The 27,847-nt window shown below is 32.6% G+C and overlaps 1 protein-coding gene and 1 long non-coding RNA gene across 2 annotated transcripts in view; one reads left to right on the top strand and one right to left on the bottom strand.

Moving 5' to 3' along the window:
• The window catches only part of dyl (transmembrane protein dusky-like), a 100,317-nt gene that overhangs the window by 47,168 nt on the left and 25,302 nt on the right, over window positions 1-27,847 (bottom strand). The window lies entirely within an intron of this gene.
• Window positions 25,940-27,727, top strand: LOC148285678 (uncharacterized). The gene is made up of 2 exons (XR_015824913.1): window positions 25,940-26,503; window positions 26,603-27,727. It is a non-coding gene; the product is annotated as an uncharacterized LOC148285678 (long non-coding RNA).

Consider the following 27,847-nt stretch of genomic DNA (forward strand, 5'->3'; position numbering starts at 1 on the left):
TTTGTGAAGTAAAAGAGCTAAAACCTCCCTGGGAGGAAATTCCAGCCTGCAAGCATTTGGACATACCTACTCAAAACATTGTTGATAATATGTCTGCCCGGCAACTCTCTCCGATCAACTCTCGTTTAAGACCCCTGCATCAATTAATAATTTAGTACAATAGTAACATCGGCTGCTCCTACGTTACTATTAAAACTCACAAGACATTGATCTTCCTTTTTTTAGTCGTTGCTTTTGACAGAACAGTCGCGATCACATTGGCAGTAGGGAAGCACGTCTCGTTACAATCCCCTCCATCTGCTTGTAAATTCAGCGCTTCTGGAGGCCCCTTGAAAAGGTTCTGTCACCAAGTCCGTCCGTCTGGTGGGACTTCTTCTTTGAGATCGAGTTATCTCTACTCGTCCTTGTACCTTCGTTTTGTAACGTGGCCTCAGAACACGAATTTTTACTTTGGAAGAAAGACGCTGTTCACTACCCAGTTCTCGGATTAAAGAGAAGTTAGTCCTATGGGCTGTCTATGGTATCCGCAACATTCTACGCCAGCATCACATTTAGAAAGTGTCTATCTTTCTTCGTTCTCTTACTCTCAGGTTACTACGTTGTTACCAAACTTTTTTCGATTTCTCCATGAGATGCAATGGAGAAATTCAAAAAAGAACCATAGCATTTTTTCTCTCGTTTTCAGAAGCTCACCCTCCTTTATTTACCGTCGTTGATATTCTAGTTAAATATATCCATTAACGACCTCGCAATTTCAAATTTGAGTTGTTTCCGGTCTATTATCATCATTTTGGTATTTTCGCCGTTGATTTCAAGGCCAAAATAATCGCCAGTATTTTCTTGTAAAGAGAGAAGTTCGTTTATGTGATCTTTATTATTGGCAAAAACCTTACAGATTACAGCGTACCTTACCTTGTCATCAGCGTATCGCAAATTCGACATTCGTCTTCCATCAATAGAGATGCCCTTGTCCCAGTTCTCCAATACTATTATCATAACATATTCTGTATAAATATCGAATAGTAGGGCGACAAAATACATCCCTGACGAACTCCAGCACGAGTTTCAACTACACCTGAGTCACCGCTCACCAGTCCATCCAGTCTCACCGTAGCAGCGTTATCATATTGACTTCTTAATAAGAAAACAAGATGATTAGGTACTCCCATGTCATCTAAAATGGTCCATATTTTTTCCCATTTCACGGAATCAAAAGCCTTCTTGAAGTCAACATAACATATTTGTAGTGGTGAATTGAATTCCCTTGATTTTTCGATAAGCTGTCTTAATATATAAATTTGCTCAAGAGTGCCTTTTCCTCTCACAAATCCTGCTTACTCTTCAGCTATCTATTCTGAAAAGAATGCTTTCAATCGTTCGTTCAAAATATGAAGAATCATTTTGCTTCCATAATAAATAGGTCTATAATTTTAACACTTATTTGTGTTCACAAATACATTGTTATCGGATTTCTCAAAAATATATATAAGATTTAGATGGTCCCTATGCATGTACATACGAGTATATGTGAGTAGGTTCTTGACTTTTCATTGAATTCATACCGATATTATAAATGCGAAACTGTATCAGCCTATTTGTTTGTGATTTCACGTCGCAACGGAGCAACCGATCGACTTGATTTTTTGCATGGAAATGGCTGGAGAGCTGAAAAGTAAAATACGTGACTTTTTATAGTGAAAAAAAAATTACTCTCTCAATGAAATTCTAAGCGGAAAATGCATTCTTCTTTTACTTTGCAACAGAACAACCGATTGACACGGCTTTTTAAATTGGCATTGCCAAAGAACTGCCAAATATCGCAAGCTACTTTTTATTCCAAAAAAATGAAACTTCCTCGGGAAAATTTTTAATGGAAATATAAATTTATATTGAAACAAAAGAACGATGCTAGATCGCTTTAGACTAACGGATCGTCGTTTCTTTGCATATATATAGTTGGAGGACCGGCAATTGATACAGGCTACGTTTAATCCATAAATATATATATATATATATAGAATCATAGATATATCATTCCATAGAGAAATCCTTATTGTTAAACAGTAAAACTAATTCATTTCTCCCTAATAGCACTCGAGCGAAGCCGGGGGTAAAAGCTACTTACGAAACATTATTTCTCATTCTAGAGAAGCCCTATATTTTCGTACGATTTCGATTTTGAACGGAGACCGCTGCAACGTTAACTATTGTATCCGACAAAACAAACGTTTGCCATTAAATCATCGGAGTGGCCATATATGAAGTAAAGTGCAGTCGCGTGCAATAAATAAAAAATCCCATCTTATACTGTCGAAATATTCTCTAACCCCGTGAGAAAATTTAAAAAAGCACCCCTGATCGTGTGCAGATAAGAAAAAGACGATGAAAAAAAATGTTTTGGATTTTTTTTGTAAGAAAAATCAATGAACCGAACCCGGGACCTCTTGATCGATAGTCAAATGCGATAATCACTAGACCGAGAGGCGGGTTTATTAAGCTGTCACATTATCAGTCACATTGCAGGAGGGAGAGACTTTATTGGACAGCTTCTCCTGAACTAATCTAGATATAACAGCGTCTTGTAATCGTGTTTAGAAAGTAGCACATTTTGTAAAGTACGAGTGATCGAGTATTAGACATTGGCGTGCTGTGAGTTTTCATAAAACAAAATATAAAAAAACAACATTTGGATTTCGTCCAAATTTTTGAAGACAAGGACTGGATTCAACCCCTTGGATATTTATTAAAATTAATGTATTAAAAGATAGTCGAATAACATTTTATAGAAGTGAATATAAAAGTCTAAACATTTATGGAGTTTTTTTTTTTTATTTATATTTATTGTTGTGCTTTAATACAATGATATTAAATTTTGTTTATAGTATGTAACAAATAAGTTTTGGTGTTTAGTAATCATAAAATAATTGAGCACGCCTCTGACACGCCGTGCTCACATGCGTACTGCCAATTTCAATTTGTAGTCACTTATTTTTTATCAATTGTGCGTTATATTAGAAAATACAGCATAATCGATAGAATGGCATTCAGAGTGGATATTTTTATAATAACTTCAATTATTTGATCCGATATTACTTAGAAAATTTAAAGCTCAACCATCATACTCGTAACATTGTTTCGTTTGATAAAATGACCATTGGGACTTAAACTTTTTTATGATTTTGTTTGACAAATTGATTTGAAGAGGAACTTTCCTAATTATCTCAATAATCACAAATTTTACTTACACAAATTTATAGTCTTAATATTAAATCTTAAAACAAAGGTTCATTATTTTTATCCATACCTATGTTCATAGTTCATTTATGGGATATAAGTTATTTACTTTTTGACCGTATTTTTTTTAATGGTTTAAACTTTCTTTAAAAACATTTTTTATTTACTAACTAACTAACTAACTAACCATCACGCCATTTCCCCGGAGGGGTAGGCAGAGAGGATAGAACGCCACACCACTCTGTCCTGGCACACTTCCTTTGCTTCCTTCACATTCATACATCTTCTCATGCACGCACGTCGATTATTTCGACTTTTCACATGACCACTTTCAAGAATTTGTTGTACTTGATCATGCCATGTCTTTCTCGGCCTTCCTCGACTTCTACAACCAGACACATTCGCATCATAAATCTTTTTAGTTGTTCTTTTATCATTCATTCGCTCGAGTATGCTTTTTTGTTTAAAAAAAAACTTGTTGCAATTTGATTGCTGTTGTTATCATAATTTTGTTAAAGCGTTATAAATGCCTGGGTAGTAACGTTTTTTTGTTGATTTGATGTATACAATAATTATTAAGCTTTATGTAGAGTTGACCTCTCAAGAAAGATCATGTCAACCGCACATTTAATTTTATTTTTCATTGAATAATTAAACGCGTCTATCAGTATGGAAATAAAGCTCAAATATAAATCATGAAAATATGATACATGTTCGTGTTCAATAATTTGTATCCACAAAACTATGATTACTCTGAAAGCCACAAATATAAAATAGAAAATTTATAAAATAAATTATTAAAATTTTTATCGTACAGAAACAATTACCAATCCAGTTGTAGATAAACTCCTTGGATAATAGATGGCTGATAGTTGATTCAATGTTTTTATTCGAGCTTTTAAATGGCATTTCTGACTGCCTTAATTTACTTTGGATAATTCATTTTCATGTACATTTAAATATACCCGTTACACCAAATAGTTTTCATCAAAAATTTATGCTTATATAGAATTTTCAATTTGTACAATAACATTATTGGAGCTAATGCGAGTGATATATTCAACTTGAATATTATTTCATTCAAACAGGAAATTAGCGACAGCATACAGACATTATTGTTGTATGGAAGTTATGATAGGTAAGAGAAAAACATTTTTTTTCATTTTTATTTTGAATTTGCAAAGGCATATATATACTATGCACAAACATTTATTCTTTTGTTTTTCAATGTAGATTCTCCTGTAATATAACTTATGATGTTATTTATAAGTTTGAAATAATTTTTATTTAAGTATCTTTTAAAATATAACTTATCATTGTTGTTTTCCGACAAACTTTGTATGTGCGCTAGCATATTCATTTAAGTGGGAATACACTTTCGCGAAATGTATATAAATCAACCAGCAAGTTGAAATAATTGATCTTGCTCGGTGACATTTGAAGCTTAGCGTAAGAGATTCGTGATTACCATTGATACAGAGTGACAGAATGAAAGATGAACAAAATTACAGAGCGCTATACGATATGCAGTTGATACACATATTGTACATAATAAGTGCGAGGTACTTGATGCGACCAGAAATCGGAGTGAAACAAGTAGGGAGATCGAGTCTCTCTTCCAATAGTGGTGCAGTTCTCGGCGCAAACCAGTCGTAGAGACGTTCGGAAACTCATCATGCGTTGCTCGAGGCTTCGGATTACTTTTCAATACACTCCCGTTCTTGTACACGTCTCTAGGTTGAGGCTCGAGACATAAATGAAATCGCCCTCAATACATCCTGATCCATTTTCTTCGCCAATGCATTAGTCAGAGATATCGTTAAATATAACTCAATATAAAGTTGCATATTGTTAAATGCTCGTTGTCTAGTTACAACTTTTCGATAGGCAGTAATCAAATCGTTCGACTTATGTATCCAAATTCTGTCAATCAAAAGTTTGATAAGATACCTGCATGTAGGAAATTAATAACACGTAAATGTCGCAGGTAAATGCCGTGAATTGATTACATTTTCTTACTTGACAAGTGTAAACAGTGCGCACGGTGACCTGCATAACTAGGTACATATCCTCAAACAGCTAAAATAGATATTTACTTATTTGAATAAGTGCCATTATATATGTGTATAAAATACTACGACGGCAAAAATGCGGTAAGAAATCATAATTAAAATTAATCTAACCAAATAAAAGTTTACAGTTATCCAGTTTCGTAAGTTAGATTTGTTCGGTTGTAAAGTGTGAAACATTGGAAACGAGTCGATCCTGCGGCTCGTATTGCGCAATACGCTGAAATAAATGTCTAATCGATTTGTTCTTCTTCCTGAGCACCTGATCAAACGCTCCTCGCGGCGCGGGTGCCCTACTCCGGCACAATCAGCCGCCAGCTGGGCAACCTGGCCACATCCCACACCGCTGCGCTGGCGCTGTACGTGATACTTTCCATTGTTGCGGAGGTTATTGTTTCTTCCGACAATACTAATTATTCCCCGTGCGAGAGCTCCAATCTCAATCTAGTACACCTCGTATGCGTGAATTGCAAGGCGCTTCGTCGACTCGTTCTCTAAGCGGGTTGACTCGCATTCTTCAGTGTTTGACTAAAGGGCATATCTAATTTGTTCGAATCAACGTACCGCCTTGACGCATAAATCTGTGCACACGGGCGTCTCTATAATATAAAGTACAAAACGTAATTACGTAAAACCGTAGACCACGTCGACAGTATTCGGCAATTTTCTAAAGTAAAGGGCAAATAGTATTGAGTGAGAAATTTCTAAGAAGGCGGCTCCAGTGAAGCGTCGTTCGGAGCTTTTAAACTATGGTAGGATATTACGTAGGTAATGTAGATGACTCGACACGTGCCAAGTTAGACCTTGAACTTAAGATAGAGGTCAGTAGCCCGTGCCGAGTACCGACTCGATGAAGTGTTCAGCGCGGAAACTATCGCTACTTAGATACGGAGCGATAAGGGGTCGATTTCTGAGGAAGTAAAGAGCATTTTGTCATTATGCAGGATTTACGAGTATACCGCCATAATTACAGTTGATCCGTTAAATTTTCGCCTTAAGAACTGAAAAAATTATATATTTCATCGTAAGGTAAATTCGATTTATAAGATGGCATTTAATCTGCCGCAGAACGATGAAAACTTCCTAGTTCTTCTGTAATCTGCAGCTACTTTGCACGGTCTAGTACCTACAGCGATGTAATCACATATTGCAATATGTAATCTCACAAGGTAATTAATTCAATCCGGATCGGAACATTAACATGACGTAAATTTTGTCGCATCAACACGCTCGTTTTCTGTAACAAATCATACGATCGATTATCTTTCGTAACACTAATCGCCTGTTTAATTTGATTGACGATCAAGGTTCACAGCGAAAATAAATCGCAGCTATTCTCTGATTCAGAAAAAGTTATGCTGTTTTTAGGATTTGTCAATCTCTTTATTGATTGCCTATGTGGTGACAATCTATAAATTATTTAAAAACATTTTTCGGCGCTCTTCTGAAGAGTAAAATTTCCCATCCAAAAATGTTAGTTTATAAATTAGTGTGTACCAAATCGATACATGACTTTTTATATTTATTTTTTGAGATACATTTTTTGAATGACATGGACATTTCATTTTTTCCGTTGTAATTGAAGGCCTATTCAATAATATTAAACGATCAAATGTGTAGAATTATGTAAGTAGGTACAATTTATATGGGCGTTAATAACCAATAAATACGGTCAATTCTCAAAATGATTTTTTTATAGTTTAAGCACAATCAAGCAAAAAAGTGGTCGATATTATAAAATTATGGTGGAAGTTACGAGTCGTATGTTGAATGTAAGAAAATACGGTTTTTCACTGTTTTTCCAAAATACTGCTTAGGTAATAATGTAAAGTTTCCAAACAATTTTCATTTATCGACTAAAAAATAAATTCAAATAAATATGAGTTACTACTTTTCTTCGTATTATGACAGCGGTCGTGCCCTGTAGTTACTTTTTTTCTACGGTAAAGGCCGTAATACACGGATAAGAAATTGGTCAGAAATCTGAACAGAATTCTGAGGAATAAATTTCGTAGCTTATTTTCCAAACTTTGACTTCATGTTCTGACTCAAATTCAGTTTGCGAGCATGCACAATAAGCCAAACACATTAAATATGCGCGTTGTGTTAGGAAAAAAATGCTGGGCGTACGCGCGCGCAGATTCTGAATAAAAAAAAACTGAAAAATCTTGAATCAGTTAAAAATATAACAACGGCCTTTATTCCGATGTTTACATTGTAAAGTGATTAAAATTAATTAAGGAATAATCTTAAATTAGGCATTCGCATAAAAGATTTTAACCAATTCAAATATTATGAGACACAACATTTTCAAAGTCAAAATCTGATTAGTTTTCTGACCAGGGCAAAAACCAATTACAATTGAAAATTAAGAGTTCTTGAATTGTAAATAAGGTAATATGAAATTTGCCATATGAAAATATCAGAACACGTTCGAAAAAGATGTAAAAATCTACAACAACCCATTGCAATACGGGTCAGTTTTCTGATCTGTATAACACAGATTGCAGTTGTAAGTACGTATTATTACGGCTAGAATTTGAGTACTCGGGCAAGGTCGGGGTAACTTTCACTCGAGTTTGTTGTAAATTCCGACATAATATACTACTCTTGTATGTTGTAGCCGTACTCTGTACTTACACTTCCGCTCATTATGTTGTTTGGGCGAAAAGCCTCACAGAAACTAATTCTTAAGAACCTGTCCAATACACATTCAAAACAAGCACAGTCGCGACGTAAAACTGCTTAAATGAACGCACCGAACAAAAAACACACATTTATTTACTCGCGCATCGTGCTGGCGTATGTTTTTATCAATGCCTTTTTTACAGGTACAAAAAGCTGTTGCGTGAGTTAGAAAATATATGTTGTAAAAATGTATGTACATTAAGATCGTTTTTTTACACATTGTATGTGTACAAAGTTCCCCTTTCGGTTAGTGAGGTGGACTCGTTTTAATTGTTTCTGGGTCTATTCATATCTTCACACACGGCCCTTTGTAGCTTCATTTATTATTAAGACTGATTATAGGTTCATTAAAATGCGTTTGCGACTGAAGTCGTACATTTGTAACGTATTTCAATAGATAATTATAACTTTAATGTTTTCCGTTTCAGCTCTACATAGTAAAAATAGACAATCTTTTCTAAAGATAATAGATACACTGAATTTTGTTTTGATAAATGTGTTTTTACCTTTAAAGCAGTATTTAAGTATCTAGAAATACATATCTCATGTTTTGTTTATAGTCTCATTTCTACAAAAAGAAATTCAACGAAGTTTTTTGTATTAATTTTTGTAAATTTGTTCAATTTTGAACAATATAATTTCTATGAACTTTTATAAAATCCATCCTCAATATTTTTAATTGATACGATCAACCTGATGAAATTAATCATTTATGTATGTGGGATCATCAAAATTATTAAATCGGTTAGCTCTTCTTCACGAAACACAATCGAATGACAAGACTATGAAACGCGGTGAACAGGGGTGAGAGGTGAGGGGGGAGATAGTCTGTCCGCTGTCTAATTTTAAGTCGTTTCAGTTGTGCACAGTAATAAAACAAATGGCTGTATTATCTAATATCAAATACTTATATAGACAGTTTGATTTTATCTCTGGTAGGTGCTTTTGTTTGATGTAGTTCGATTAACTAAGTTTGAGTAATGTATTTATTTATTGGCCTCGTGGTGTAATGGTCAGCGAGTTTGCCTACCAATTCCCGACATGGTTGGTATGATATGAAATCGGGTTGTGGTCCTGTGGCTAGTGTCTCCGACTCACGGAACAAAGGTCCGAGGTTCGAATCCCACTCTACCCCAACTCGATTCCCATTTTCTAATAATGAGTTATTTACAACACATTGAAAATGGCCCGCAAAAAAATAAATATTTAGGTATATCACAAGAGCTCAAATATTTCTTTTCTCCTTTAAAAAAAAATATTTACTAGAATATTTCATGGTACCTAGACTGGTGCCTGAAGCGTTAGACTGATCATCTTACCTTCATGTAACAAAAATAATCGAGACACGCTGCGTTTGGTGTGCCAATGCAGTACCCTATGCACCATTAGGTGCGAAAAGGAAATGATGATGATGATTTATTTAAATTGTAATGATTAGACACAATTTTCACTTGTAATGTTACAATTATAGGCATATGTTATATGGAGAGCTTAGAATCTCAATAAAGAAAGTTTGACTCTGAATTAAGTCAAAATCTTTTAATTTCTAACAGAAGCAGCAGTAGCAGTTTTTTAAGTGGGTAAATGTAACGTTTATGTATACCTACATATTAATATATGCATAAATATCTGAGCCGGATTTGTTAGTATTATTTAAGCTTGCTTTACTAATTACCGTATAAATTGAAATACGAAAATACACATTATTTAAGTACACGAGCGCATAACCCTTTTAGACCTGAATTAATTCTTGTAGTTGCACACTATATTTTGTAATATTCGTATACCTGTGTACATGAACTTACTAAAATAATTATTTGAAACAGCCCTGTTCTTACTATTTTTAAATTTTATATATGTTACATTTAAATTCATTTTAGATGATCAATGGGTCTTAAACTAATAATAAATCGACAAAGTTCACGAAACATTTTTTTCCAAACTTCCCTGAAATATATTTTTAAGTCCCTTCAAAACAAACAAATCAAACATATTTGTTGTTGCTTGACGATAGCTCTTTTCAATAAAAAAATTAATTGGCCACTTTTTCAAATCTGTTGTAAAAAACTTCCATTTCGTGTATATTTGAATGAATAAACATGTATGTATGTTCGGTCAAAGGACGGTTAGTATAAATAATTTCAAAAACTCTCTTCATTTAAAAGTGATACACATGTCCAATCTTGGGCATGTATTACATTATATCAATACGAAACATTAGTTAACAAACTTTACAACTAAATACATAAATTCTGTTGATGACAAATAATCAACAACCGGTTTGACTCATATTACAAAATAAATACAATTTTTTTTGTTTAAGCAAACTGGAAATCTGCATTAACAGGGTTTATGATCTGTTATAGCTTGATTTAGTTGATCTATTTGTAAGCCACGTAACATTCGCCGTAAAGCCTTATTTAAACTATTTTAACAAGCAAAATAGATGGTCACCGAAACTTGGTAAGAGACAAACTTCCTGGCGTCGCAATATAAGAGATTGGACCAGAATAATATTTGTAGAATAACTGTTTCGAAGAGCACAAGACATTGAAATATTCGCCACATTGATCACCAAAGAAGAAGAAAGTAGCATTCACCATTCCAACCATTTTTTAAGTTTCTCCAAGTTTTTGTAGACAAGGACTGAATTCAACCCCTTAAGCTGTGAATATTAACATATTGCAACAGAGACGAAGAGCATTTTAGAGAAGGGAATAAAGAAGTGTAGACATCCACAGGGCTTATGACCTGTCATTATCTGGTTTAAGTGGCCTAATGGGTAACTACACAAACGTCAACGGATTGAAGAATTGAAGAAATAAAGATGTTCAAATATAGGCCGAATGGCGAATGTTACACAATGTGTAAAGTGGCTACTTAAACCAGCCAATGACAGGTCATAAGCCCTGTGGATGGCTAGACTTCTTTTTTCCCTTCTCTAAAATGTTCTTCATCTCTGTTGTAATACGTTAATATTTATTATTTCGTACGGCACTGAGTATCTCAATCGTTTTTGTAATACGAATGTAAGATGATCAGTCTTATGCTTCAAAAGCCATTCAGGCAATACGAAATATTGTAATATAACATCACGTTTTTTTTATGTAAACCATGTCTGGAATCGAAACTGAGACCTCTGGCATGTTATCATGGTATATGGGCAGGTGTGTACACAAAAATATTGATTGTTTTAAAGGGAACAGAGATTTTCATAGGTTCAACACAAGAAATAAAGATACTAGACAAAAGATTGTGATTTTTTTATGACCATTCGAAAAATTCATAATTATTTTGCCTCAAACTGCAAACGATTCTACAATAAAATACCTCTTGAAATGTAGGTTTGCCAAAAAAGTTTTTGCCAGGCACAGGCTCTTTGGAAAGAGCTATTGTTGAGTTGAGTTTAACTTACTAATTGTTGAATCGTATTATAAAGTTGTAATTTATTGACGTTTAAAAGTGATACAATGAATCCTATGTGAATAATATACTTGACTAAACGAAACTTAAATGTATCTTCACTATCCTCTAATCCACACCGGATGGTGCATTGGTTCACAGTAACGTGAAAATAATGTGATCAGTCTTGTGCTTCGGTTCCCAGTAGAAGTAATGAAATATTGCAATGAAAAACCACCTTTAAAACAAATGTTCTTGCCAAGACCTCAAGCGTGGTAGACGAACGCGCTATCTACTTCACTACAAGATGGATATATCTTCACTTGACTTTCTTTTTCGGGATTATTACCAGAAAATAGCCATCTAGTTAAAAACACTCGTCCAGTATACTGCTTCTATTCATATACACAGAACTGAATTCTTCATCCGTCCGGACACGAATACGTATGTTGATTTATCGTCATTATCATTGTCCTATCAACACCCAGTGGTGCATTGGGCACTGCATTACCACTATTATTACAATGTATCCAACTGATTTTCGTTACATGGAATATAAGAGGTTTTACGTTTCAGGAGAACGAACTATTTCAGGATAGAACGCACTTTAAAAGCAATATTTCATTGATTGATTTGGTATTTATTTTGTAGAACTCCATATTTAAACTTATAATATTAGAAATCAAACACTAATTTGAGTCTACTGAACACTTGATTTTATTTTCACACATATAAAAAATATAAAAACAAAAAATAAAAAAATTCGGGACAATTGTTTCGCCTTGTCAGGGCATTTTCAAACGAATGTGAAGATAAGATGGATTGAATGTCCTTATAAAATAATATAATTCAAGGTACTTAAGTAGAAAATAAAAATTATCTTATGAACTATAGCATGTACATTAATCATAATTGAGGGAAAAACCAATGGTAAAGGGCGAGGCTAAGTGTTTAAAAGGTAATGGGGAATTTAGGTATATATATTTGAATTTCGGGAAAAATATAACAAAGTAATTTTTTATCGACATACAAGTATGTATTGTGAGATACTTAATGAAGCTTTGTAGTTTTATAACTTTAGATAATTGCTGTCGAAAAAATATCAAACATATTATAATAGGTTACTGTTCATTTTAATTTTAAAACATTATTGAAATATTAAGAAGAAATTTATATAAACTTAAATGTATTATTTTACAATATTTCTATTTTTTAAGAATTTCTTATCACAACCATTGGTTTTTCCCTCAATTATGATTAATGTACATGCTATAGTTCATAAGATAATTTTTATTTTCTACTTAAGTACCTTGAATTATATAACTTTATAAGGACATTCAGTCCATCTAATCTTCACATTCGTTTGAAAAGGCCCTAACAAGGCGAAACAATTGTGACGAATTTTTTTATTTTTTGTCTTTATATTTTTTATATGTGTAAAAATAAAATAAAGTGTCCAGTAGACTCAAATCAGTGTTTGATTTCTTATATTATAAGCAATATTTCACATTACATCCCGGTGGATGGGATGACTGGATTGGTGGAATATTGTTTGTATTAAAATCTAGCGTTATTATAAAAAAAAATACTTTCCAAATTCGGTGTGAAAATGTGCATTTCAAGATTACAAAAAATACACCACTATTTTTTTTTAAATAAGAAAGATGCATCAAGTCTTGTTTCGTATGTAGACTAGTGTGACATCACAGCCACACAAGAGTTAATTAAATACCGCATTGCGGGTACCGCCTCGAGTTTTGATTGAGACTCTCAGTAACATTTTTTGACGTAATGAAAGAAATGCTGGACGTATTGTGGGCAAAATAATAAAATTTTAACTTTTAAATTTCGTTTGTACATTCGCAGAGTACTTAACTAGTGAGCATAATAGTTTATGCCAAGAACGGTGAGTTTGTGCAGTATGATGATTGAAAAGCTAATGAAGTATGTCAAGAAAGAAAGTACGTCTCTCTAGGCTGTCCGCCCTTATATGGTATGTGGTTTAGGAGATGGTAGGGGGAAGAAAAAACACGGCGATAGAGATGTTTGGCAATACTACAAAGTATCAAAAGAAACGGCGGAGGATTTGACAAGTTCGTCATTTGACCAAAGAAGCTTTAAATTTTTAAACCCAAAATATTTGCCTTAATTTGTTTACTAATGGCTTTTTGGATTGCGCAGGTATCAATTTAAAGGACTCGTCACTCTTAAGAAAATTAATAAGTTATTGGTTTGTACTTCCTCGTATATTGGTCGTGTTTAGTAAATTATTTATTGCTGCATTAAAATTGTCCGCCAGAAAATTTAATTTTGCCTCAATATCATCATCATTATTCTAAGTAAGGTCTTACATTCCAGGTCCCAATATAATGTAAAAACACCCTTTTTAATAATATTTCGTAACAACCATGTCGGGAATCGAACCAGAGACCCCTTCCATGGTAGGCAAATGCGCTGACCATTACACCACAAGGCCAACAATTTTACCTCAGTGCCTTAAAACAGGTTTTAAATTGTTAGTACAGATAGATCCGCTACATTGAAATAAAATCATTACCAGAAATGTGTTGAAATAAGAAAAAAATACTAAATTGTAAACATTTTCTTGTACCAAATAAACATTATTCTTATTAAGATACTACAATGGAGATGAAGAACATTTTATTGAAGAGAATATAAAAGTCAAGGAATTTTTTATTGTTTTTGGACTAGCACCTGAAGCGTAAGACTGATCACTTTATTCAACAGATGTTTGAGATGTATGTCGCGTGCCAAAACAGCACCTCATGCGCCACCAGGTGTGGACAAGGGTATGATGATAATAAGCATAAACATAATTGTGAAGAAATCTTCTTCAACTTTAGTAAATTAATAATAGTTCATGAAATTAAGCTAAGGTTGATTCATATTGGCAGTTACTGATCTGTTAAACAAATAATTGATGGACTGCTCGTTAAAATTTCCAGTTCCATATTTCAGTATTAGATGGAGCGCAGTGAATTTTACTTCAATAAAAATTATTTATTGTTGTTACTAAAAAGATTAATTAACTCATAGCTGATTATATTATTTAAAAAATTAAGTACCTTCTCATTGTTAAGATGTCAAATTTGTAAGGAAGCAGTGGTTCCATCCAGTCTATGGACGGACTGCGCATGGGTAGTAGATATTATCTAAATAACGGTTAGCAATTATACAAATGGAAATCGTTATCAATGTGAAAGAGAAAGCCATATGCTAAGAATGAATGTCTGATTACACTTGTCAATGTTGCAGATCTGCGGTGAAAATCGCGAACATTTAAAATAACGGAAAGCGAAACTTCATACCGATAGATGTGGGTTTCGAGTTTCGAGTTTCGACACATTTAACCGTATTTCTATGGCAAAAATCAAATAAAATAATAAAACATTCTCCGTAAGAGGTTTCTAGCGCAAATTGCAAAGGCGAAATTCTATACTAAATAAGATAATAAAAAAATAAATGAAAAACCATGGTAACATGCGGTTGAACCGCATTGAGTGGGACTGGTTTTGAATTACTTAGGACAAAGGCATATTTTTAAACAATAACCAATATTATGGCGCATTTAAAGGTCCAGAAAAATATGTGAATTTGCCGTGATATCGCTTTGCACACCATACTGATCTATGATCTATAGTATGGTTCGGTGTCACAAACTAACGACCGCATTGTGAAACTGTATGTTCCAGATTTCTCTCCTCCATACGATTCTGGTGGCTGGGTTTCTAATCAGCTAACACTGATACATTTTACTTTACATCCGAGTTAAGGGGAGAGTTCTTTTTTGAAAAAAACGTCACCATTTGTTTACACACGGAATTTTATATTTACTTTTTCGTACATTAATATAAATAAAGTAAGAAATTTAAATAATGGTATTTGCATGTAAGTGTGAGACGGGTACGTCCAGTAGACATGTAACAATCAGTTAGATAGGCTGGAGAAAGTACAAAACAAATTTTCAAACATTTGAATTTCCGATGCTCTCTTATATTTCCAAATCATGACTTATCTGCACGTTTTCACAAACTGATTAACCTTGAAAAAAGGAGAACATTAATAGACCTCATATTCCTCTATAAAATTATTAACAGTCTAGCTGATTCGTCCCAGCTCCTAAATAAAATTTAAAAATTTGGATCAGTTTGTATGTTCCCAATAATTGTACTAGAGCGAGATCTCAAGCAGTGTTTTACACATCCAGAAGCCGTACAAATGTAAGTCAGAATTCACCCATTAATAGGGGAATTCGATTGCTGAATACTGCTACTGCGGATAGAATGGATTTATTTTTCTGTACATATCGGCAGTTTAGCAGCTATCTGTTTTCTATTTATTAATTTATAATTTATGTATACAGTCTGCATTACGTGATGGGTTAAACAATGCAGACTACAATTGTCAAATAAATAAATAAATAAAAATTTATTCCAAAATGTTGGCAGAGGTACATGCTCTTGGTAATGGAATATAGGTTGTGAATATCAGTAAATATTTATAACTCATACTTGTTTTAAATCGCATATTACGTCTCATAAACTACTCAAAATAAAATATGTATTTTATTAGCAGGTGTTTTTAAAATACATTTTTTTACTGTTTAACCGCGTATTTTTTTATTTTACGTAATATCGTTTTTTCCTTTTACACCTCACTGGGCACAACCCGTGTCGAGGCATTCATTGCAATATTTATTTATAACATCCAATAATAATTTGATATGTAATATACTACTGCTGCTTTAGTGGGGTAACCAAGCGAACATCTCAAGGCAATATTTTTGATTGAACCATGTTTTCATACTATTTAATGATTGCGGAAAGCCACAAGGTGCGTTAGATTCTCGGTCATAAATTTGCAGGTTCGTTTAATAAAAATGTTGCGACTGGATCCGGTCCTTTTCCTCTTTCCTCATTTTTTCTTTTTCCCATTGAGTAATAGTTTTGATTTAAGGTAATTTATAAACAAATACGTTTATTTCTATTTTTATATATTTTTGGCTTTTTAATCTTTTTTTTTATTGAATATGTTCTGTAACTTGAATTATAAAAATAAAACTTTTATTTTATTGGTTGGTTGGAAGAAATTGCCATTTGGCAATAAGCCCGCCAATGTACAAATAATATAATGTACAAAAAGTTAAAAAAATAAATTAAATAATTAAAAGAAATAGTACACAAAATATACTTTATTATTTATGTTCAAAACATTTACTTTGTGGTCAAACATTTTAATTTATGTTAGTAAATATTCGCATTAAACCACTTACTGAATTTTTATGTTCACCGGTTTGAAGACGTACCCTTAGCCCCTCCCCTTCCCAACCCCCACCACCATAGATTCTGTAACATATCTTTTAATATTACTAACCTAATTTTAGTACATATTAAGCCATTGTGGTGTTTGCATCCCCTTTAACTTTGCATGTAATAATTTATGTATTTTTTAATAAATACTATCTATGTATACTACGGTGATGGTAAAGGTTAAAGCGTATTATAGTATTAGCATGTTATTGTAGTGAGTGTCCTGACGAAGAGACGGATATGTCTTGAAACCGGTAGACATAAAAAGTCGGTATATCTACCGACATTCATTAAAATGTTATATTATACATAATTGCAATCAAATTGCTATAGTTGAAGTAGAAAAATCTTTCAATCTTTCAAAAATCAAAAATCTTTCAATTACGTATTTTTTTAACCAATAAAGTGATTTAAGAGTCCTCTTCGGTAGTCTTAAATAATAAAAAGTCATACATTAAAAAACATATTTCCTCTTTTTAACATCGAGCGTCTTATTCAATTGTCGCGATTTGACGAGTAGAAGTAGAATAATTTATATAATAAGGGGTTAAAAAGTATTTTTGCAATAATTTTATTATTGTCAATAATGTTATTTAACCCAATTTTACCTTGGGGTCTTCAAATGCATCATGAAAATGATGTTCGTAACATCACATTGTTATGTAGATAAGCCCTAACTTGATTATGCCACAGATGTCTTGATTATTACGCGTTTCGATACGCTTCGGATTTCTTGTAAAACGTCAGCCACCTTTGTGTCCAATGACAATGCGCGCCTTTTTCACAATAACCAGACTCAGGTAGTGCCAAACAATTGTCCATTGTACAACACAATTCGAGGAAGACACAGAGATGATTAAATAATTGAAATTGTAAGTTTCACTTGGTGGAGAAATCGCTCGTATATTTATAGTTGCAAAATTGCATTTTTGAATTATAATACAATGCGTCACCATTTTAACATTATTAGTGATAGTTCTTAAACTTGACATATTAACTAAAATTAGTTTATTTCAAGTCGATTAAAGTTTACCGCACAACTTGCAGCTTGCCCACTACATACAGCACACCACATACAGCACACCACATACAGCACACCACATACAGCACACCACATACAGCACACCACATACAGCACACCACATCTCCAAGCACATAAGTGTCTTTGCCGGTGCCCACATACACAAAAAAACTCGTTGCCGAACGAGAAAAACTGCCCGAAAAAGCTCTCTGTAATCTGGTAACCTTAGAAACTTAGTGTTTAAAGCAGGTAATCCAGATGTACATGATATGCACTTCATTATATTGAGAAAAAGGGGAAGTGAATTCTTCACTGACTGGGATTAAACTGATCGGACATGATCAATTCGCTGAAATGATCACAAAGCTTTTTATAAGCGTTGAAATTATTTTTGTTCTGTATATCTGACAGGACAATGACAGGGTCACGGATAGTTGCGAGAAACTCCATTCAGTTATCATAGAGAGGAGGAATGGGACACATGGGAGACCACAGGATGCGTTCAGAAGACTGATTAGGATATCCGCAGCAGCACGAAGAGGAATCAACAATATTGAAGAAAAATAATTTGTCTTTAAATTTACCGTGACCTGATAAAAACTGCGTAGTCCAGTGATCGGGGATAATTCAGGAAGATTTTTATCGCTGATGGATTGAAAAAAAAAGAAAACTAATCCTCTCTGAAGTGGAGGACCACACAATTTGCAACAAACTGGCGGTTTGTCGATAACGTCAAATGATTATATTCACATATAAAAATATTGAATAAAAAATATGGAGAGGTATTAAATACTAATAAGCAAAGAAAACTTTAGTACTTTGGGCATGTGATGAAAGGCGAAAAACACAGCATTATATTACAAGTCATTCTACAAGGAAGGATTAAAGGAAAAAGCAGAGCAGGAGAAGCCGCGTCTTTTGGCTAAAGAACTTGCGAGACCGGCTCCATTGCAGCTTCCGGACGTCTGCAATGTCTAAATTGCTGCGATGGTGTCCTACCTCCGCTGAAGAGAGAAACGATAAGAAGAAGAAGATTATATAACAACTGAGACATACATTCTGTTAATGAAAGCACTCCCTCTGCATACCTGAAAACCGTTTTAAAGATCGACAGTCTTCCTTAAGGATAGGTTTCGCCTGTGTCAAAAGCATTGTTTTGACAATAATCGAGTTACTCACTTTATTTTCAAAAAAAATATCAACAACCACAATTTCAATTCAATTGAACTCTGCTGCTTTTTCATTGCTCCTTTTGCCATGAGTTTGGTAAATTATGCGAAAGCCTAATGTCGGATATTGTCATTCTTCCTCGTGAGCATGAGCGGTAACTCAAACTGTGTTAATTCACTTATAAAAGCCATTTCTGTTATGAGGTTTTATGTAAATTTAACATCAATTTTAATTTTTACCATCATACTTACACCAGTATTTAAAAAAGAAGCCTAGAAATTCGCAAAAATGACCTAAAATATTTTGGTACTATAATTTTAACACGCCCGCCACCTGCTGACTAGCCTCTAAAATAAAGGCTTAGTGGGTTATTTCTGTAAATAAACAAATAAAAAAACGAACGTTACATTAGATACACAAACCATCACATAACAAGATACTCGTATGTACCTACATTGCCTCTGTTACCTCAATACTTTCTGAAAAATATTGTAATGTTTTCTGTTATTTTATGTATTTTTAAATTTCCAGTTTATTTTTTGCAATATCGATTATTTGCCTATATTGTAATAGAGACACTCAAAGTTCTGTGCCTAGGATACCCAAGTGACAAATGATATCTCTAAAAGAGGTGAATCAGATATCCATCCCGGTGATGGTGCTGGAAAGGAAACTGAAATAGACGTAGAAATTTCCATATTCAAATCCGTAACCTGGAGAGAGAACTGAAAGATTCAGAAAATAAATTTTCCAAACAGGCGATTGCTTTCAAGGAATTGCATAAAGAAATAACCGTTTTGTATTTTTTTTTTAATTTGTTACACGATAGAATAAAATCAAGACTTAGGTTTTTCTTTTGTTGTTTCGGTATATTAAAAATGTAATAAAGTAACTTCAATGTGCATCTCGCTGTATTTATCGTTATATACTTAATTGGTATCACTTCAAATGGGTGATTGTAGAAACAATTTTAGCTCAACGAAAAACTCGATCAATGAAAGTTTTAATGTGAATCGATTTTTTAGATTGGGTGCTGTTATAAATGTTTGAATACATCGCGATGTACCCAAATATGATGCATAACGTAAATTAAGTATTCTACTTTCACCTAAATATGGCAATAAATGTAAAATTACTCAGCTCCGCCTAGTGGATCGGCCCGTTGGCCTTCATTTTAGTTACTGGTTGTATCAAACCCGATGGTCGACTTTCTTAAATGCTCATGACGAAGCTTATCGTAACGATCTCCTTCCAGTTAATGTTTCGGCCGTATTCAAACTAAGAGGAAAATCGTATTTCAATTTAAAACACTTTCTTCAAACCTCAAATGTGCTCTTCTTGTGGTCATAAAGAAACTTATTCAATCAATTTTCGTGATTCGTTTTTTTAGTGATTTACATTAACTTCTAACCCCCATCAAAATATTTATCGCCTATTGAGTTAATTCTTAAATTGCTATATTTACATTTTTACACTTCAAATAAAAGTACGCATTAGACTTATGCGAAGAAGTTGCGGTTATCATTGCGATTTTCGCCATATCATATAATAATATAAAAAATAAAATAAACATGCGTTATTATAAAGTATCAGTTATTAGGGAAATCAAATAAAAAAGCGAACGAATCTGAAAACAAATGCGTTTTAATAAATTTTCTTCTAGAATAAAAAGTGTTGAAAATGTAAATTAATTTAATAAAAAAATTATATGGAACCCCCTCTATTCTAATGTTCATGCCGTGTTTATAGATTTTTTAATGAAATACTTTTTTTTAAAACCATAACCAAAACCTTTGATATATATTTTTTTTAAACTCCTGTCTAAACGAGCATCTTACTTTATAAGAAAGGTAGAAACGTTAAGTGTACCACGTAGAAAATATTATTTATTTACACCTACATAAAAAAAAGTAAATCATTTTTTTAAACTTTATAATGTCGAACTTATTGAAAAAAATAAGACAACCAAAACGATAAGAATAACAGTCTTAAAACTCGTTGTACAATGTTACCCGAGGTAATAAAATAATGATAAATAGTGATAAATTTTGTTAATAAATACGGTGTCAACTAAATCTTTATTAGTTCTCAGATCTTTTCAAACTAGTTGAACTCTTTTTCACATCTGAATTAATTCCTGTAGATATAAACAATATATTGTGTTACTAAATATGTGTCACTAAAGGAATTACTAAAACATTTCCAATATTTCGAAAAATCGCTCGACGTTAAATTTTAATGATCTCTGGTTATCAAACTGATAATAAATTGGCAAATTTCATAAAACACGAAACAAATTAGTTTAGTTTTAGTAAAATATATTAAAAACTTGCATTTAATATTATTCAGAAAGACGACAGAAATCCGATCCAAAACAAACCAATCAGCTAAAAGCCAGCCGTTAAAGTAAAATTTGACGTAAACGAATTTCTCCTGTGTAACCAATGCCGAGTGCCAGCATATGCAGAAAAAACAGAGACGTACTTTGATAACCAGTAATTAAAAATAATGTTTTTTTAAAAATTTCGGTAGGTATGGGAGTAAATAAATTTTACAACAAATTATGTTATTTTTTGTTTTGTACACAATTTTGTGAAAATGACCTAAATTATATTTTGTTATGGTATTTGTATGGTATTTGTATGGTAATATTGTTATAGTATTTGTTACAATAAATAAAGTTTCCGCAAACCAAGTTTTGTAAGATTTCCATTGAAAATAAACGTAAAAATTGCAGTTTTTAATTAAAAGAATATAAAAACGCCATCTATGAATAATTAGTTCCATATTTTCGTTAGGAATTACCTTAAATAGGACAACAGTTATGTACAATAGGATCTTTGGGCGTTTTTTTCTATTACTTTTTGGGAATAGGCAAAAAAATATGTGTATTATTATTTTTTCGTCAGACGAAAATTTTCTACATGGTTTAAAACACGCATTTTAAATAACGAGAAAACGAGACGTTTCACGCCCTATCGGACAAACGGCACGTATTACGTTACCGAGTCATACTTTTACTCAACTTGTGTTAGAAGCGCATTCGGCAAATATGACGTGTGCCGTTTTGTACGTACTCATTTTTAACCCTAAAATTATAAATGAAAGGTAGCTTTTTATGCATTGATTCTAGTTATAAATATTTATTAGAATTATAAAAATCCTCCATATTTAAATAAAATTAAATATATTTTTTACGTTATTCCCGATTCGTGAAAATACTCTATTATACGAGTACACATGGGGATTGAGTATTAGATGTTATATCCATATTTAAAAATTAACACCAAAAGTAAAACAAAAAGGGAAAGGTTGTTCATACGTTATTCGAAAGAAAAATTTCTGCTCTATATGATATTGTGTTTCATTTCACTTACATTTAATATTTTATTTGATTACAAGCCTTTAAAATTGAATGTTAAGTAGACGAAAGTGAGCATTTTCGACACCTTTTATTTTCGCATTCAATCGATGGATTAAAGTTGCCAAAGCTACTCGCGATATTTACGCAGTGTGCGGTGAGGATAATAAATATGATATGATAACAAAATGTACACAACGAATGTTAACACCCAATTCATAATTCTAAAATAAATACAATAAATCTGTTTAAGAGTAACATATTACAACAAAGATTTAAAAAAAATATATTTACATGGTTATTTTCTTTTATTAAGGCCTAATCTCTATTTGAGTTTTTTTTTGGGATTTTCACCTGTCAATAACACTTATCCAAGGTTGTGGTGGTTCTATTACACATGCATAATATTATTCTTTAATCTGCGCAGACACAGGACAATATTACGAATTTTAATAATTGATAAAACTGTTTTCATTAGTTTTTTTATTCTCACAAAAATATTTATCCTGTCGTGGAACTCGTTTTTTTATTTATTTATGACTCTGAACTTTTTTTTATACACAATTTTAGTAGCGCACAGTTATTAATTAATAAAATTCCGTGTTAAGTCAAGAGTCTTCTTTACTAAAATTAATACATTTTTACTCTTATAAAGCATTAATATACAAAATACATAATAAAAAAAAAAAAAATATATATATATATATAAAAAAATGCAATAAACATGAGTTTTTATTTATTAATACTGGGTGTAGTAAAGCTAAGATCATGTATCTAAAATTTTATTTGAATTATTTTATAATATCATGATTCAATTTAGTAACTAATTTTAACATCTCCTTAGGAGGTTGAATCCAATCATTGTCTTTAAAAATTTGAACCAACTCAAAATAATATTTATATGCATATAGTTCATTTTAATTCAATAAAACAATAATAAATGTACATTTATATGGTACTACACAACATATTAATAAATAATATTACTTTTGAATTAGCAACAGTTAAAATAAATATTTACAAATTGTTATGCATCACATTTAAGTTTATTAAAAGGTATATATACATAAGAGTTACACATATAAGGGCAATATTGTAATGAAATGTCGGCCTTGTGTTGTAGTGGTCAACACGTTTGCCTACCATGCAAGAGGTACAAGAGGTCTCGTATTCGATTCCCGGAATGTTCGACATGAAATATTTATTTAAAAAGGTGTCAAACACTAGAATATTTCATAGTCCCTGGACTGGTACCTGAAGCGTAAGAGTGATCATCTTACCTTCGTGTAACAAAAATGATTATTATATACACCATTAGGTGCAGAAATGGAATGATGATGATGATGAATGAAGATAGCATCGATACTATAAATTAATTCATAATTCAACCGTCAATAAGGATTGTGAAATCCTAGGCCCGGATCCTTAAATACTCCATGCGTCCATGCGCAAATGATCACAATTCAAAAAATACTTTAGGTATAATAAAATTAAAAACAATTATAGCAGCAAGGACGAGTGACCGACTAGGAAGACAAAACCCGAATGACACGAAAGCTCGGCCGCGCCGCTCCCGCTTTATTTTTACATGTGCATTTAACTATGTTAGTGCTCATACAATAACATAGTATAATGCATAGACGCTACAAGGACAAAATTACTTTTAAAAAATACTAATATAAAAAAATATCAATTTAGTTTTTCTATGACATTTCTTGGGGGAAGTGCATTTTAATTCTAATAATAATAAAAATACGTATACAGTTTCATTCCATTTTTGTTTTATATTTTTTCCAGTCTGACGATAGCGATAACGGCGAAACCCGGTCACTAGTAAAATTTATAAATAAAAGTGGAATGAAACTGTTTACATATTTTCAATATTATTATAAAAAAAATATAAGTGAAAAGTTTTGGTAGCCCTGAAAATGTTCTAAGTGACACACTGACTTGCTTTCCATCCGCTTCTTGTTCAATGCACAATGCTCAACATAGCCTTATATTACTATTATACAGGGTGGTCATAACATTGTTGTCATGTCAATATTTCCTAAAAAAATGTGTGATGACAAAATATTCATTACTTTATTATGCTCAATTGAATAAAAAAAGCTTTCTTTCAAAAATATTTTACCTGCGTGTAATTAGCATTTTTATTTTACGATTAAAACCAAAGTACGCTGTTTTTTACAATTAAAGATATGAGCGGATAAATGCGCTATGTGACCAAAACAAAAAGTAGAGATATCTGGGGTTTGAATTTCAAACAATAGTACAGTTATTAATAATATAATACTTTTAATTGCCAAAATCGTTTATCTGCTACTTTTTCATGGTGTAGTTGATATTAAGTGAGAGGGCTTTACATAAATGTTTAAATATTATTAAAAAGCACATTTCTCAAAATTTGCTACATCCATTCGTGTCAATTATTAGATTAGTATGTTGTGGTGACAATTCGAACCTTATACTCGTAACAATAGTAAAACTTAACAAAGTCTTGATAATATTCCAACAGAGAGGAAAAATATTGTTGAGAACTGAATTATGGAAGTCTAGGTATTAACTCCGTAAGGGGTGAAATTCAGTCTGTCAACAAATATTTGGACGTGCTCAAAACATTTTTAAAATCTAATTATTTTAGGAATGACAATAATGAACATGATAAACTATTTGTCTTTTAAAAAACAATATGTTAGAAATATTTTTGATTTATAGACTATATTAGAATTTTGAAATATATCTTAAAATGAATCCAAGTGACACTACTCGAAGCTAATGATTCTCATTTTTGTAAATAATCATCCAACGAATGATGAAAAACTGTGATAACGCGTATTATAAACAGCACGTATAATTATTCCTCATCACAATTATTCCTTTAGTCGCACCTAACGGCGCATAGGGCACCAAATTGAAACACCAATCGCAGCCTGTCTCGATAATTTTTTTGTCACGTGAAGGTAGGTGAGCAGTCTTAAGGTTTAGATGCCAGTGTAGATTTATTCATTTGTTACAACTAAGGTGAAGTATTTGAACACTAGTATGCATTGTGTTCTGGTTAAGTCAGTCTTCACCTAGCAAGGATCAATTTGTTTTAAAATGGAGATATATGTCAATCTTGTAAAACGCGTAGACTAGACGACCGCGAAGCATCCACGTATTATTGTGTGTGATATTTAAAAACGTACCAATTAAAATCTATCCTCAACTATTAGATACAGCTAAATTAGAAAATATATATTCCTTTAACGTTGATAATTGTTAAGATACTAGTTTGTAGGTTTAGTAAAGAGAACTCTCGGTGTTTTTTTTTTGTTTGGCACATTCTATCACGGAACTAAGTTCCTCGAAGTAATGTTTATTTTGCGCTATATATTTGGCGACGACTCGTGTCTTAATTGTGATACCGTCATTACTATGTAGTGAGCGACCGTAACCGCGATATCCTATGTAAATATTTGGATAGTGTAAATTGGTGTAGTATTCCTGATGATGTACATTAAGTGTCGGGACACAATGAATGCACGGTTCATCTTCCTGTCACTGTAGGATAGTCCCACTAGCCGGTTGTTGTAGTTCACTAACTATAACATATTGCTCACGCTCCCGGGATGAAGCGGATGTTGTACATATTCACTAACAATACATTGATTTTCTAGTATTTTTTTTTTTTTTTTGAAGGTGAAATGTTTTTTATAATTATACTGTAGCACATCTTGTTCATAAGACGCTTATTTACAATTTCTTCGCGCCAATACACTTACGTAGTTGTGAGAGTGTATGAATATGCATGGCCATACTATCGCGGTCATTAACTATGTGAGCTAATACGTCCACATCTACATGTAGACATTCTTCCTACACTAGTACCTACGAGTATATGTATCTGTATGTGAGTGTAACCGTATCTGTCTTGTAGGGGCATTCAAAAAACACAAGCCATAGATATTCATTTGTTACAACTAAGGTGTCGAACCTGGAAATCTAAGATATTATTTTAATTAATAATTCGTAAAAGTTTTTGACTGTGTCAGCTTCAATCATTAATTTCACCAAAAAAACTCCGTTTTTACTACAATAATAAGTTTATTTGTATGAATGCGTTGTCGTCGCTATTATAGTGCAAAGTGATTTTTTTATTTAAACCATTATTATATTAGAAGCAAGATAAAGTAATCGAATGTTTTTTGATGATTATTTTAAAAATAATAAAGCTTTGATGGACGTCTATGGCTGACTACGTCGGCAGTTTACGTCTAAACATCTGTCACAAAATCACGCATTTAAAAAAAAAAATAATGTGATATTTCACACTAGATATGAGACCTCTTGAATGGTAGACAAACGCGCTGACCATTACACCACGAGGACGACTAAAGTGTACAGCATACAGCATCAAATAAAATACATCGGGCTTAAGAAAGCGACTGCCGGCGTAACCGGCAAACTGCGGCATTGTAGAGCGCCGTCTTTGTCATACATACATGCAAAAAGATACAGAACTCGTGAGACACAGACGACGCTCTGCAAAGTCGGCAGTCTCATTCTCAAGCCCAGTGTATTTTATTTACTGCCGGATACTGTATGTGATATTGGCATTTTATGTAATGGAGAATTTTTTGGCTATTAAGCTTATGGCTTCCATTATAAATTTTATTTTTTTAATTTTTCAATAACTTGAACAGACTTTTTGACTTGGGCCAGTGCACCAAAAAAAAATTGTATTAAAGGTTAGCGATCGTTACAATTTCGCGAAAATGAACTAAATGAGTTGCATGAAAAAGATGACATTAAACATTAACTATGGGAATCATTAGCTACGGAGTTTTATCAAGAAATGTCTTCAAAAAACATCAATAATACCCATTTTGTCCATTTTGACAAAAACGTAACAGTGACTTAACTTCACACTTTTTAAGCTTGACGTTTTTTGATGCAACAGGTCCTAATGTAATCTTTGCTAAATTTAATCTTATTTTGTTTATAAAAATAATCATCAACGACCTATTGTTGCTTTTTAATGCTGGCTTTACGAGGCGATGAGTGTCTTAAAACCCACTGCTTCAGTACAAGATTTTCTCACCGGTGCATTGTGAAATTAACCTAAATTTTCATCACTCTTCTCAAATACAATTTTCATAAAGCTGACTTATCTTATTGGAGCAAAATTAAGGTAATGGTATTTTTTTCAGGTAGGAACTTAATATATCCAGGATCGATTTTCATTTTAATTTTAAAATCATTTTTAATAACTGAATTTTTTTGCCCTGCAATAACCTGTCTCAATAGGTAAGCGTGTATCAAGGAATTTATTTTACATAAATACAAGAAAAAAATTTCAGCAAGATTTCTGATTGTATATTTTTTTATTCTGTGTCCGGATGGATAAAGAATACAGTTCAGGATGTCAAAATGAACTAAAACTCTGAACAAGCGCTTTTGACTCGATGTATACTCGAGTAAAAATCACAAAACGGAAAATCGAGTAGAGATAAGTCTGCCTCATGAAGTAGTGTTTAAGGCATCCGCCTACCATTCTCGAGACCCCGGATTCGATTTCTAACAGAGT

The sequence above is a fragment of the Micrasema longulum genome, unplaced genomic scaffold (genome assembly GCF_059751315.1).
Source record: "Micrasema longulum isolate JH-2025_06_02 unplaced genomic scaffold, ASM5975131v1 h1tg000015l, whole genome shotgun sequence".
NCBI classification, from domain to species: Eukaryota; Metazoa; Arthropoda; class Insecta; order Trichoptera; family Brachycentridae; genus Micrasema; species Micrasema longulum.